This window comes from Dipodomys spectabilis, unplaced genomic scaffold, assembly GCF_019054845.1.
Source record: "Dipodomys spectabilis isolate Male_0828 unplaced genomic scaffold, ASM1905484v1 ptg000173l, whole genome shotgun sequence".
In the NCBI taxonomy this organism is placed as follows: domain Eukaryota; kingdom Metazoa; phylum Chordata; class Mammalia; order Rodentia; family Heteromyidae; genus Dipodomys; species Dipodomys spectabilis.
The window spans coordinates 11,838,803-11,851,283 of record NW_024870850.1 but is presented as its reverse complement, the minus strand read 5'-3'; the positions used below and the strand labels follow the sequence as shown (position 1 = coordinate 11,851,283).

The following is a 12,481-nucleotide window of genomic DNA, read 5'->3' as shown; positions in this document are numbered from 1 at the left end:
CGTGGCCCCTTGTGGCTCTGCCCTGTTCCCTGCCTGCTCGTGAAAAGCCTACAGAGCTGGCCAGGCGCAGGCCCGCTGCTCCCGCCTGTCATCCCAGCTACTCAGGAGGCTGAGATGTGAGGATCGAGGTTCAAAGCCTGCCCAGGTCAGGAAAGCCTGTGAGACTCTCATCTCCAGGGAACCACCTTCTAGAAGGCTGGATGTGGAGCCAACCCGGAGCAAAAACTAAAAATAAAAAAGGAAGGAAAAGCTCAGAGACAGAGCCCAAGGCCTTGAATTCAAGTCCTAAGACAGACACACAAAGACAAGAATCCCAAAGGGAGAGGGGGAGGTGGAAGTAGGGGTCGGGGTGGGGGCCTCGAACCCTGGCAAGGATCCCCAAGTCACCTCTGGGGTTCTGAGCCTTGCAATGCCACTGTGGGGTGCACCTGCCAGCCCACCCCACGATGCCCCTCCCCCCAGGATGCGCCATCGGCTGGAAACATGACTTCATCCCCTCAGGTTGGCTCTTCCCGTGAGTCCAGGTTGGCCATGAACCCCAGGCTCCCCCCGACCTCTCCCTCCCCAGAACAGGGGGGCAGGTGTACCCCCATAGCACCCAGCTCAGAAAATATTTTTGGTTTTTTTGACAGTCCTGGGGCTTGAACTCAGGGCCTGGGACACTGTCCTTGAGCTTCTTTTATTCAAGAGAGCACTCTACCCTTGAGCCACAGCGCCACTTCCGCACTGAGGAATCGAACCCAGGGCTTCATGCATGCGAGGTGAAGGCTCTACCACTGAGCCACCTTCCCAGCTGAAGATTTTTTGTTTTGTTTTTTGGCTTAAACCCTGGGCCCGGCCTGAGCTTTTGTGCTCAAGACTTGGAGCTCTGCCACCAAGCCACAGCTCCACTTCCAGTGTTTTGCTGGTTCATCGGAGGCAAGTCTCCTGGACTCCCTCCGGAAGCAGGCTGGCTTGAATCTCAACCCTCACATCTCAGCCTCCTGAGAGAGCCCAGCCCCTCGCTCAGGTAAGATTTCTAAACGCCAGGCACCAGGTAGGAATCCAGGCACCTGGGGGCCCAAGGCAAAGCAAGTGACAACATCTTCCAGCACTTGCAACCTCGTCAGGAGACAGACAGTCAACAAGCAGGTACAATAAATCAGGAAATTACAGTGTGTGTGAAATTTGTCCGCTCTATGAGCCGGCTGCAGATTTAAGGGTGTGCATGGGGGGCGGGAGGAAGGGGATTACTGCAGTTGGGGGGGGGGGTGAAGCAGCCTTGCTGCTGGGGTGGGGAGGGGTCCAGGGATGGAGGGCGGGCTTGTGCAAAGGCCCTGGGGTGGAATCTCCCTTAGCGCATGGGGAGGGAGGGAGTGATGGGGGGCTGGGCAGACGGGGTGCAGAGCCCTCCACCAGGATCTGGTGTAGTATGGGGTGAGGGGCAACGCTCTGTTTGAGTCAGGCCTCACACCAGCTTTCCCTCAAACTCCCCCAACAGTAAAGCCCTCTCTGTGCTGCCAGGCTGGGAGCGGAGCCTGCCCCCAGCTCCCCGGCCCCAGCTCCCCAGCAGGGCGCCTGGCAAAGGCGCGGTGGGCATGTGCTGGGCCCCCGGGCGGCCCGGGCGCGCACCCTGGTCCCCGGCTGCAGGTGTGTGGGGACCCGGCCAGACACAGCCGAGCGCAGCGTTGCGTCCCTCCCCCACCCCGCGGAGGAGGGCTGCGGGGATGGGGCCACCCCCTGCTGGCTCGGGACCCACTCTGCCTCTGTCCGCGGCCGGCGGGGTCCCCGCGGGCAGGGGAGGGGGGACGTCTGGGGGACGTCTGGCTGTGGAAATTGGATGCGCGACCAGAGCCACACACGGAAACCCGAGCCTCCGTGTCCTTGGCCGCACGCACGTCTCCGGGGTGGGGGAGACAGAGGCCAGGAACCCCGGTCCCCCGTGGCCAGAGCACCGGCTCCCACGGCTCCCCCCTCTGCCGGGACGGGGGAGGCAGCCTGGGAGCTACCTGCGCCCCAGCCGGCCTCCGGGGTACTTAGACGCCCCATCTTCCAGAGAGCAGGAGGCAGATTCCCCAGGCCCCCAAGAGGTCCCCCTCCCCGGCACACCTGGGGGACCCCGGGGGTCCCCTGGGCGGGCAGGCAGCAAGCAGAAACCTGGCTTGGCTTCTCCTGCCTTCCAGGTCCTTCTAGAATCCATGGGCCAGGTGTGCCAGCCCCTGACCCTGGGCGCTGTCCCCACACCCAAGGGCAGAAGATGGGGTACACCGGGCTCCGGGGGGGGTGCCAGGGGCAGAGCTGGGGAGCAGGAGGGGACCCGAGAGGGAAGAGGAGGAGGAAGATGGAGGCTGCCAGCAGGTGTTGGGGGGTCCCCCACACGGCCCCCTGGACCCGGCTCCGATGAAATTCATCCCGGCGATGAGCGGGTGGCGGGCAAAGCGGGGCTCAGGGGCATGACCGCGAGGCCCCGGCCCCCCGCACCCCCGTTTGTCCCCCTCTCTTTTTCTTTTAAGGAACAAAACCGGGCACGAGGAGCAGGAAGGCAGAAAGGGGGGTCACGGGCGCGCCAGGCGGGGCCTGACCCGGGGACCCCGCGAACCGCCGACCCCGGGCGCCCTGACCTCGCCTGCGCACGGGGGGGGGGGGCACCGGCGCGGGCCGGCGGGCGGCCCCCAGGCTCGGGCTGGGCCGGACCCCCGTCTGCCCTTGGGGGTGCAGGGGGCAGGAGCGGACCCCCCCAGGTCCCCGGGCCCCGGGAGCGAGCCGCGCGCGCGGGGCGGGCGGACCCCGCCGGCGCCCCGCGTCCCCCCCTCCCGCCGGCGGGAACCGAGGCGGGAACCGAGCGGGGCGAAGGAGAAGGGGGGGAGCGGAGAGAAAAGAGAGGCGCAGCCATCTTGGCGGCCATCTTGAGCCCCTCCCCCAGCCCCCAAGCACACCACATGTGTGGAGCGGGGAGCGGGGCCCGGGGACCCCGCAGGAACCGGGGCGGGGGGGGGGGTGGCCTGCGGCTGCGGTGCACGCGGGGCTGCCGGGCAGGAGGGGGAGGAGGGGCCGGGGGACCCCCGACCCCACGGCCCGGGACGGAGGGACGCGGGGCGGGGCGGCGATCTCGGGCCAGCCCCCTGCCCCTGGCCCGCTGGGGCTCGGACAGGGCACCCCGGACCCTCCAACGGGGCCGATGACAAGTGAGCGCCCCACCCCCCCCCAAGCCCCGCACGCTCCACCTCTCCGCGCGGATGGAGGACGGGGGGGCTCGCCCCTCCAACCCCGGGCCCGTCCGACTCTTCCCGGCCACCCCCAGCCCCGGCGGACACCCCCCGCCCCGCGCACCCCGCGTCCTGCCCGCGGCGCCCCGGACCTCTCGGACCCTCCCCGAGGCGTCCTCCCCCCCACCGCCCTCGCGCTCCGGACGCCCCTCCGAGGGGGGGGACCCGGGACCCCCGCGCGCCCCGCGCAGCCTCCCGGCGGGCGCCGACACCTACACAAACAGGGCGCCGCGCGCACGCGCACCGGGGACGCGCGCCGCCTCCCCCCCACAAAGACGGGCGCGCGCCGCCCCGCGCGCTCCCCTCCCCGAGCCGCCCCCCCGCGGACGCCCACCCGCGCCCCAGGTGTCCCGTGGGGGCCGCCGCCGCGCGCCCCGCAGCCCCCGGGTGCCCCGACGCGCGCACACACACGCACCCCGCGATCGCGGCGCCCCCGCCCCGCACACCTGGCCCAGGTGCGGCGCCCCCGGGCCCGCGGCCGCTCACCTGTCCGACGCTGCTCCGGGGTCGGCCTTGCGCGAGGCTCCTGCGGCTCCGCGGACCCGGGGCCCCCGCCCGGCACATCTCCCGGAGCCGGGGCGGAGGAGGGAAGCGGGAGGGGGGCGCCGGGCCCGGGGGGGGTTCTTCGTGTCCTTTCCTTCCTCGGGCCCCGCACCGCCGCCACCGACCACGAAAATTACGTTGAAAAATGAGATAAAAAAGCGGCGGGCGCCGGCGGCCCGCGGGTCCCGGAGGCGGCCCCTCGCGGCGGCGGCGGCTCGGGGCGGGGGGCGCGCGGGCTGCGCCCCTCCCGGGAGGGCGGCGGCGGGGGCGGCGTCAGAGATCGGGGGGCTGGGGCGAGGCGGAGCCCCCCGAGGCGGCGCCGGCGGCGGCCCGCATCTCCCCCGCAGCTCCGCGGCCCCGGCGGGGGCGGCACGTGTGCGCCCAGGCGACTCCGCGGCCCCCGGCGGCGGCGGCGGCGGCCGTGCGCTCAGCGGGGCCGGCGGGGCGCCCCTGCAGCCCCCCGCCGCCCGGCGGCGCCGCTCCGGGGCCCGCGCGGCCCCATCGGCCGGGGCCCCCTCGGCAGACGGCGGGGCGTCGCTCCCGCAGCTCCCGCGCCGACGGCTCGCGCACCCCGCAGTGGCGGCGGGGGGCCGGGGCTGCGGAGGGCGGCGGCGGCGCGGGCCGGGAGGCGGGCGGCGGCGGCGCGGCGGGGGGCGTCGCGCCCCCGAGGCGGCCGGGGCGGGGGGCGCCGGGCCGGGCCCGTGGGCACCGCAGGACGCGCGGAGCGAGCCGGCGCCGGGCACCAGCAATGACAAGCCGCCCGCTCGCCGCGCGCGCCCGCCGCTCCCTCCGCTCCCTCCGCTCCCTCCGCTCCGCGCGGGCGGGGGGCGGCGCGCGCAAAGCCCGGCGCGGACTCCCGGCCCGGACCGGCGGCGCAACCTGTCGGGCAGGCGCCCGGAGCCGGCCCGAAACCCCGGACTGGACTCGGCCCGCCGCCGCCTCCGCCTTTCCCCGCCCGAGGAGAAATGAGGGGGGCGGGGGGGGGGGGAGGCAGCGGAAGGAAGACCCGGAGCGGAGCCCGGCGGGGGGCGGGCGCGCGGGCTGAGCCCGGTAGGGGCTGTGTGGGAGGGGGTCTGAGCTGGGGAGGGGGTCTGGGCCCAGTTTGGGCGTGGGGGAGGGGGGTCTGAACCCGGTTGGGGGCGGGGGTTCGGGGAGGGGTCTGAGCCCGGCTGGAGGGAGGGGGTTGGGGGAGGGGATCTCAGCCCAGCTAGGGACAGGGGATTGGGGGAGGGGCCTGAGCCCGGTGGGGGGATTGGGGGAGGGGTCTCAGCCTGGGTGGGGGGGTGGGGGAAGGGGGTCTGAGCCCAGCTAGGGGAGGAGTTTGGGGGAGGGATCTGAGCCCAGCTAGGGGAGGAGTTTGGGGGAGGGATCTGAGCCCGGTGGGGGGGGTCTTGGTTGGGGGAGAGGTCTCAGCCCGGTGGGGGGGTCTTGGTTGGGGGAGGGGGGGTCTCAGCCCGGTGGGGGGGTCTTGGTTGGGGGGAGGGGGTCTCAGCCCGGTGGGGGGTTCTTGGGGGAAGGGTCTGAGCGGGGGGGGGTCTTGTTGGGGGAGGGGTCTGAGCCCGGGGGGGTCTTGTTGGGGGAGGGTCTGAACCCGAGGGGGGGACTTGGTTGGGGGGAGGGGTCTCAGCCCGGTGGGGGGGGTCTTGGTTGGGGGGAGGGGTCTGAGGGGGGGTCTTGGTTGGGGGAAGGGTCTGAGCCGGGGGGGGGGGTCTTGGTTGGGGGGAGGGGTCTCAGCCCGGTGGGGGGGTTCTTGGTTGGGGGAAGGGTCTGAGCCCGGGGGGGGTCTTGTTGGGGGAGGGGTCTGAGTCCGAGGGGGGGGTCTTGTTGGGGGAGGGTCTGAGCCCGGGGGGGGTCTTGTTGGGGGAGGGTCTGAGCCCGGGGGGGTCTTGTTGGGGGAGGGTCTCAGCCCGGTCGGGGTGTGCGGTGGGGCCGGGGCCGGGGAGGGTCTCCGCAAAGCCCGGGCCGGCGCCGCCCGCGCGGAGCGGAGGCAGCCGCGGTGGGGGTCGGCCGGGCCCGCAGACTTGGGCCGATTCCTCCTCGGGAGACGGGAAACGGAGTCACGCGTGCGGGCTCTGCGGCGGAGACGGGCAAGACCCGGAGCGGAGCCCGGGGCCGGGGCCGCGCCGCGCGGGCGAACGCGGCGGGCGAGGCCGGGGCGCGGAGCGAAGGCCGCGGCCGGGGCCGGGGCTGAGCGGCCGGCCGGGGAGGGGCGCCGAGCCAGGGCCGGAGCCCCGGGCCGGCCGGGCGGGCGAGCGGGGAGCGCGTTCGGGCGCGGGGCGCCGGGGGAGGGGGCTGCCGGGGGAGGGGGCTGCCGGGGGGGACGCCGGGGGAGGGGGCTGCCGGGGGAGGGGGACGCCGGGGGGGACGCCGGGGGAGGGGGCTGCCGGGGGAGGGGGCTGCCGGGGGAGGGGGACGCCGGGGGGGACGCCGGGGGAGGGGGCTGCCGGGGGAGGGGGCTGCCGGGGGAGGGGGACGCCGGGGGAGGGGGCTGCCGGGGGAGGGGGACGCCGGGGGAGGGGGCTGCCGGGGGAGGGGGCTGCCGGGGGAGGGGGCTGCGGGGGGGAGGCGCCGGGGCGGGGGCGCTGCCGGGGCGGGGGCGCTGCCGGGGGAGGGGGACGCCGGGGGAGGGGGACGCCGGGGGAGGGGGACGCCGGGGGAGGGGGACGCCGGGGGAGGGGGACGCCGGGGGAGGGGGACGCCGGGGGAGGGGGACGCCGGGGGGGCTGCCGGGGGAGGGGGCTGCGGGGGGGGCGCCGGGGCGGGGGCTGCGGGGGGGGTACGCCGGGGGGCGCGGAGCCCGCGGGGGTGTCGGGGGGCGCGGAGCCCGCGGGGGTGTCGGGGGGCGCGGAGGCCGCGGGGGTGTCGGGGGGGGCGCGGAGCCCGCGGGGGTGTGGGGGGGGCGCGGAGCCCGCGGGGGTGTGGGGGGGCGCGGAGCCCGCGGGGGTGTCGGGGGGCGCGGAGCCCGCGGGGGTGTCGGGGGGCGCGGAGCCCGCGGGGGTGTCGGGGGGCGCGTAGCCCGCGGGGGTGTCGGGGCGCGCCGCCGAGCGCCCCGACGTCTGGCCGAGGGGCTGGGGGGGGGACCCAATTTTTTAAATGAATTTCGGGTCCCTGAGCAAGAACCAAAGCCCGGGCCGGACTCCGCCGAGGAGCGGCCGCCGGTAAGTAGGGCAGCGGCCCGGGGCTCGGGAGGGCGGCCGGCGGGGCTGCGCGTCCCCGTCCCGGGTGGAGAGGTCGTCATCCCGGCTCGGATCCCCCCTTCTCCCCGCCCCACCCCCAGCCCGAGACCCGACTGCCGGGATCCACGGGGGGGAGCGTTAGAAAACCGGGCCTCACGCCAAAAATAGGCACTTGAGCCCGGAGAGACAACTCCGCTCGGGGCGGGGGGCGGGGGGGGGGGGGGGGGAGTCCTGGGAGGTAAGACCCGGTGAGGATCTCGGGAGCCCGGGCCTGGAAGCCCCGCCGCCGCCGAAGTCTATTTTCTCGGGCTGGAGCCGCGCTGAGATCGACGGCGGATGGGGGCTGGGGGGGACGCAAAACCCGGGCGCGGATCCTCGGGGAAGGGAATCCACCCGATCAGGCCTGGATTGCACACGCAGCAGCTCCTGCCAAGTGCAAATGGGAATTTTTCAGGGACTCCCCCCCCTCCACAGAAGGGCTGGGCTGCGAACCCCGCGCTCCCTGAACAAGGCAAGGAGAACCAGAGAAAGGAGAAGAGACGGAAGGTGTTCCTTACCCACTGGGATCCTACTTGGATAAGAACCTTGTCACCGGGCTCACACCTGTCAGCCACGCAAGAGACTGAGATCTGAGGATCACATGTTCGAAGCCAGCCCGAGCAAGAAAGTCTGTGAGACTCATATCCCCAATAAACTATTCAGAAAAGGCAGGAAGTGGAAGAGCCCCAGCCTTGAGCACAGAGAAGCTCAGGGACAGCGCCCAGGCCCTGAGTTCAAGCCCCAGGACTGGCAAAAAAAGGAGGAGGAGGAGGAGGAACAGTGTCTGGAAAAACTTCAAGGAGGCTAGATGTAGTGATTTCACAGCTGTAATTGTAGTGGCTCAGGAGGCTGAGGTCCAGAGGATAGAGGTTCAAAGCCAGACCCAGGGGAAGTCTGTGAGACTCTGATCACCAGTCAAGCAGTAAAAAGCTGGAAGTGGAGCTGTGGCTCAAGTGGTAGAGCACTAATCTTGAGCACAAAGAAAGCTCAGGAACAGCACCCAAGCCCTGATTTCAAGCCCCAGGACCAACATAGAAAAGAAAAAGGCTGGTGATAGAGCATCTGACCTGGCACATTTGAGCCCAATTCCAGTATCAGTACCAGGAAGAAAAAAAAAAAAAAAAGCTTGAACAGGAAATGTGTAAATTAATTAATCTGGTTCCCCAGCATCCTCTCTGAGAAGCATGTCCTAGTAGCTAATATAGAGGAGGGACACCAGAATTCTAGGCTGTCTGGCCACGGGGGGCCACCTCTGTGGAAAATGCCATTGCTGGGGCTGGGAAGGTGGCTCAGTGGTAGAGCGCTTGCCTTGCATGCAATGAAGCCCTGGATTCGATTCCTCAGCACCACTTAAACAGAAAAAACCGGAAGTGGCACTGTGGCTCAAGTGGTAGAGCTCTAGCCTTGAGCTGAAGAGCTGAGGGACAGCGCCCAGGCCCAGAGTTCAGGCCCCATGACCGGACTCAAAAAAAAAGAAAATGCCACTGCTTTTCTTCTTTCAGGAACTGAGCCCAAGGCCTCAAGTGTGTTCAGCTGGCATTTTACCACTGAAGCCTTGCCTCCAGGCCAGCTTTTTGCTGCTTATTTCAGAGCTGAAGTCTGTCAGGGGCTGGTCTCCAACCATGGTCCTCCACATCTCAGCCTCCTTACTAGCTAGGGTTACAGGCATGAACCCCGAGTGCTCAGGTCCTGCTGCCTTTTAAATATATTCTTTCCTTTCAGGACTGAGCATAGGGCTCTCACAGCACAGGACTTGATCTGGCCCTGAATTTGAAGCAGGAAGGGAGATGGGTTACTTATATCCCTCCCTGACTCACAGGACTCCAGACTGGCAGAGCTAGAGCCTGGCGTGTAAATGCTCAGGGCCCGAGGGTCTGATCTGGAGGTTCCTGAATGCGGAATGGAGGCCAAGCATTTGTGGTTGACCTGGGGATCCCCGGGAGAAAGAGAAGGGGGGTATATTTGGAGAGGATCTCATCTGTCTTTGCCTCAGTTTTCCACTTTGGCATACATCTGGCCCCTTGGAAAGATTGAATGATAGGGAGTGGGTTCTGTGCACAGGAGGACAATTAGGACCCCCCCCACCCCCACCACATCCAGGCTTCCAGGTCCCATGCATGCAAAGGTTTCTGGGGTCCATCCCTAGCATGGGAAAGAAGGAAAGAAAAGAGAACACAAAATGGAGCTCAGGGTCCTCTGCACCTCTGGCTTGAAGCCCCCTGAGCCCCCCTCCCCATGCAAACATCTGGCAGAGGAGCCAGAGCTAGTGGCTCATGCCTGCCTTGCCAGCTACTTCAGGTGGCTGAGGTTGGAAGATTTAAAGCCAGCCCGGGCAGGAAAAGCCTACAAGATTCTTATCTCCAATGAACCTGCAAAAAGCCAGCAGTAGAGCTGTGGCTCAAGTGGTAGAGCTCCAGACTTGATCACCAAAGTCTAGAGTTGACGTTGCGCAGGACTGGCACAACAAAACAAATGAAGCATGGCTTCATTAAATATGGGGCACCGGGTTTACTGGACATAGAAGCAAAGCACTTGGGGCATGCAGTACGGGGTCAAAATCAGATGCTGGAGGAAAGGCTCGCCTGTAGCCACACAGAAAGCCTGGAGCTGGCTTTGAACCCCGCCACCAGTGGTGCCCCGTTGAGGTCGCTGAAGCCAGCCCCACCGTGACAGCACAGCCACAGGCTCTTGGGGGACACTGGGTGTGTTGGGGAGCCCCTCGGCCTCTCCACACACTCTGCCTGGGCAGCCCTGGGCCCAGGAGTTGAGAACAAGATGGAAGGTGTGGTGCCATCCCGCCGCCATCAGGGGTGTACCCCGGATCAGGGATACCCCCAAGGTGTGCGAGGAGGGGTGGGTGAACTGCAGGGACTTCTCCAAATGGGGTCAGGGTCCCATAAGAAATTCCACAGCCCCCCTCCCCAAGGAAATTCCAAGCTGGGTGCTGGTGGCTCACGCCTGTCATCCTAGCTACTCAGGAGCTGAGATCTGAGAATCGCAGTTCAAAGCCAGCTGGGGTAGGAAAGTCCCTGAGACTCTGATCTCCAATAAACCACCAGAAAACCGGAAGTGGCGCTGTGGCTCAAATGGTAGAGCGCTAGCCTTGAGCTGAAGAGCTGAGGGACAGCGCCCAGACCCAGAGTTCAAGACCCATGAGTGACAAAAAAGGAAATTCCATTCTTTCCTTCCCTCCCTTCCTCCCTCCCCCTCTCTTTCCCTTCCTCCCTTCCTTCTTTCCTGTCTCTCTCGCTTGCTCGCTCTTTCTTTCCTTGTCCTGGGGTTTGAACTCTGCCTGGGCGCTGTCTCTGAGCTTTTTCATTCAAGGCTGGTGCTCTACTCCTTGAGCCACAGCGCCACTTCCAGCCTTTTGTTGTTAATTGGAGATAAGGGTCTCATGGGCTTTCTTTTTTTTTTTTTTTTTTTGTCGGTCGTGGGGCCTGAACTCTGGGCCTGGGCGCTGTCCCTCAGCTCTTCGGCTCAAGGCAAGCGCTCTACCACCTGAGCCACAGCGCCACTTCCAGTTTTCTAGTGGTTTATTGGAGATAAGAGTCTCATGGACTTTTCCTGCCTTGGCTGGCTTTGAACCGTGATCCTCAGATCTCAGCCTCCTGAGTAGCTAGGATGACAGGCGTGAGCCACTGGTACCCAGCCTCTCATGGACTTTCTTACCCTGGCTGATTTTGAACCAGGAGCTTCAGATCTCGGCCTCCTGAGCAGCTGGGATGACAGGCGTGAGGCCCGGGTGCCTAGCTCGCCCACCATTTTTAATCAAACGCTCCTCTAACTTGTCCTGCCAGGATATGTTGCGGATGAGATTTACATCCATAATCAGTTGACTTTAAGGTTATCCAATGAGAACAGTGGGTCGCTGGGGGAAGGGGGAGGGGAGGGAGAACAATAGAGAGAAGATTGTTCTGGGAAATAGCAGACAAGCCCGTCTGCAATGTGGTGAGCTCCTTCGGTGCAATTAGTACACTTTTTCCCCCCAGTCCTGGGGTTTGAACTCTGGGCCTGGGCGCTGTCCTTGAGCCTCTTGCTTAAGGCTAGCGCTCTACCACTCGAGGCACAGCGCCACTTCCTGCTTTTTCTGTGTCTGTGGTGCTGAGGAATGGAACCCAGGGCTTCATGCCTGCTAGGCAAGCACTCGACCACTGAGCCACCTTCCCAGCCCTACACACTTTAAAAAAAAAAGAAAATGACAAAATAAAACAGGCTGCACTTGTGGGGGGCGGGGTACCGGTGGGAAAGGCAGCACTTACTCAGGAGGCTGATGTCTGAGGATCCAAGTTCAAAGCCAGCCTGGGCAGGAAAGTCTGTGACACTCCAATGAACCATCAGAAAACCTGAGGCGGTGCTGTGGTGTGGCTCATGGTGGTAGAGCACTAGCCTTGAGCAAAAGAGCTCAGAGACAGCACCAATGCCCTGAGTTCAAGCCCCAGGACCAGCAAAAATAAATACAATTTTTTTTTTTTAACTAAGATGAGGGGCTGGGAAGGTGGCTCAGTGGTAGAGCGCTTGCCTTGCATGCAGGAGGCCCTGGGTTCCATTCCTCAGCACCACATAAGAAAAAAGAAAAAAGCCAGAAGTGGCGCTGTGGCTCAAGTGGTAGAGCACTAGCATTGAGCTGAAGAGCTGAGGGACAGCACCCAGGCCCAGAGTTCAGGCCCCATGACCAAAAAAAAAAATGTGGGGGGGTAATGGGGTAAGGGAGGGTGACAGACACGTGTAAAAGTGTCACAGTGACTCTTTCTCCTCCATCCTGCAGCCGAGCGGATGCAGACCTGCAGATGGTGGTGAAGATCCTGACAGGCAAGACCATCACCCCGACCGAGCTCAGTGACACCGCCCAGAGTGTCAGAGCCAAATCCAGGACAAGAGGGCAGCCCACCCCAGCAGCCGCGGCTGAGGGCTGCCGGCAAGCAGCCTGAGAGTAGCCGCACCCCTCAGACAGATACCCAGCACCCAGCAAGAGTCCACCCTGCATCTGGTGTTCAGTTGGAGGTGGCATCTCCAGGCCTCCCTGCGCCAGCTCGAACACAGCTACAGCTGCCACAGGAAGAGCTGCCGCCAGCGCGGTGCCCGCCTGGGCCCCGAGAGGAAGGGCAACCGCACCACCAACTTCCGCCCCAACAAGGTCAAATAAGCCCAGGGCCTCCATCAAGTTGCCCTTAGATAGACGGCAGCAGTTACAAAAAGGGGCCTGGGCGCTGTCCCTCAGCTCCAGGCCAGCGCTCTACCACTTGAGTCACAGCGCCACCTCCAGCTTTTTCTGCTTCTGTGGTGCTGAGGAATCGAACCCAGGGCCTCAGGCATGCAAGGCAAGCACTCTACCACTGAGCCACCTTCCCAGCCCCTTGAAACCAGCTTTAAATAAGCAATGTATGCTAATCAAAAGAAAAACCCTACAGGCACTGGTGGCTCACACTGTCATCCTAACTACTCAGGAGGCTGAGATCTGAGGACGGCAGTTCCAAGCCA

The 12,481-nt window shown here is 66.2% G+C and overlaps 1 protein-coding gene across 1 annotated transcript in view; it reads right to left on the bottom strand.

Annotated features, from left to right (window-relative positions):
• Adgrl1 (adhesion G protein-coupled receptor L1) overlaps positions 1 to 3,899 on the bottom strand; it is a 31,674-nt gene extending 27,775 nt beyond the window's left edge. The window contains 1 exon segment of the mRNA XM_042693783.1: positions 3,732 to 3,899. The gene's annotated coding sequence lies outside the window, so the exon portion shown is untranslated.
• Positions 3,900 to 12,481: the final 8,582 nt, after the last annotated feature.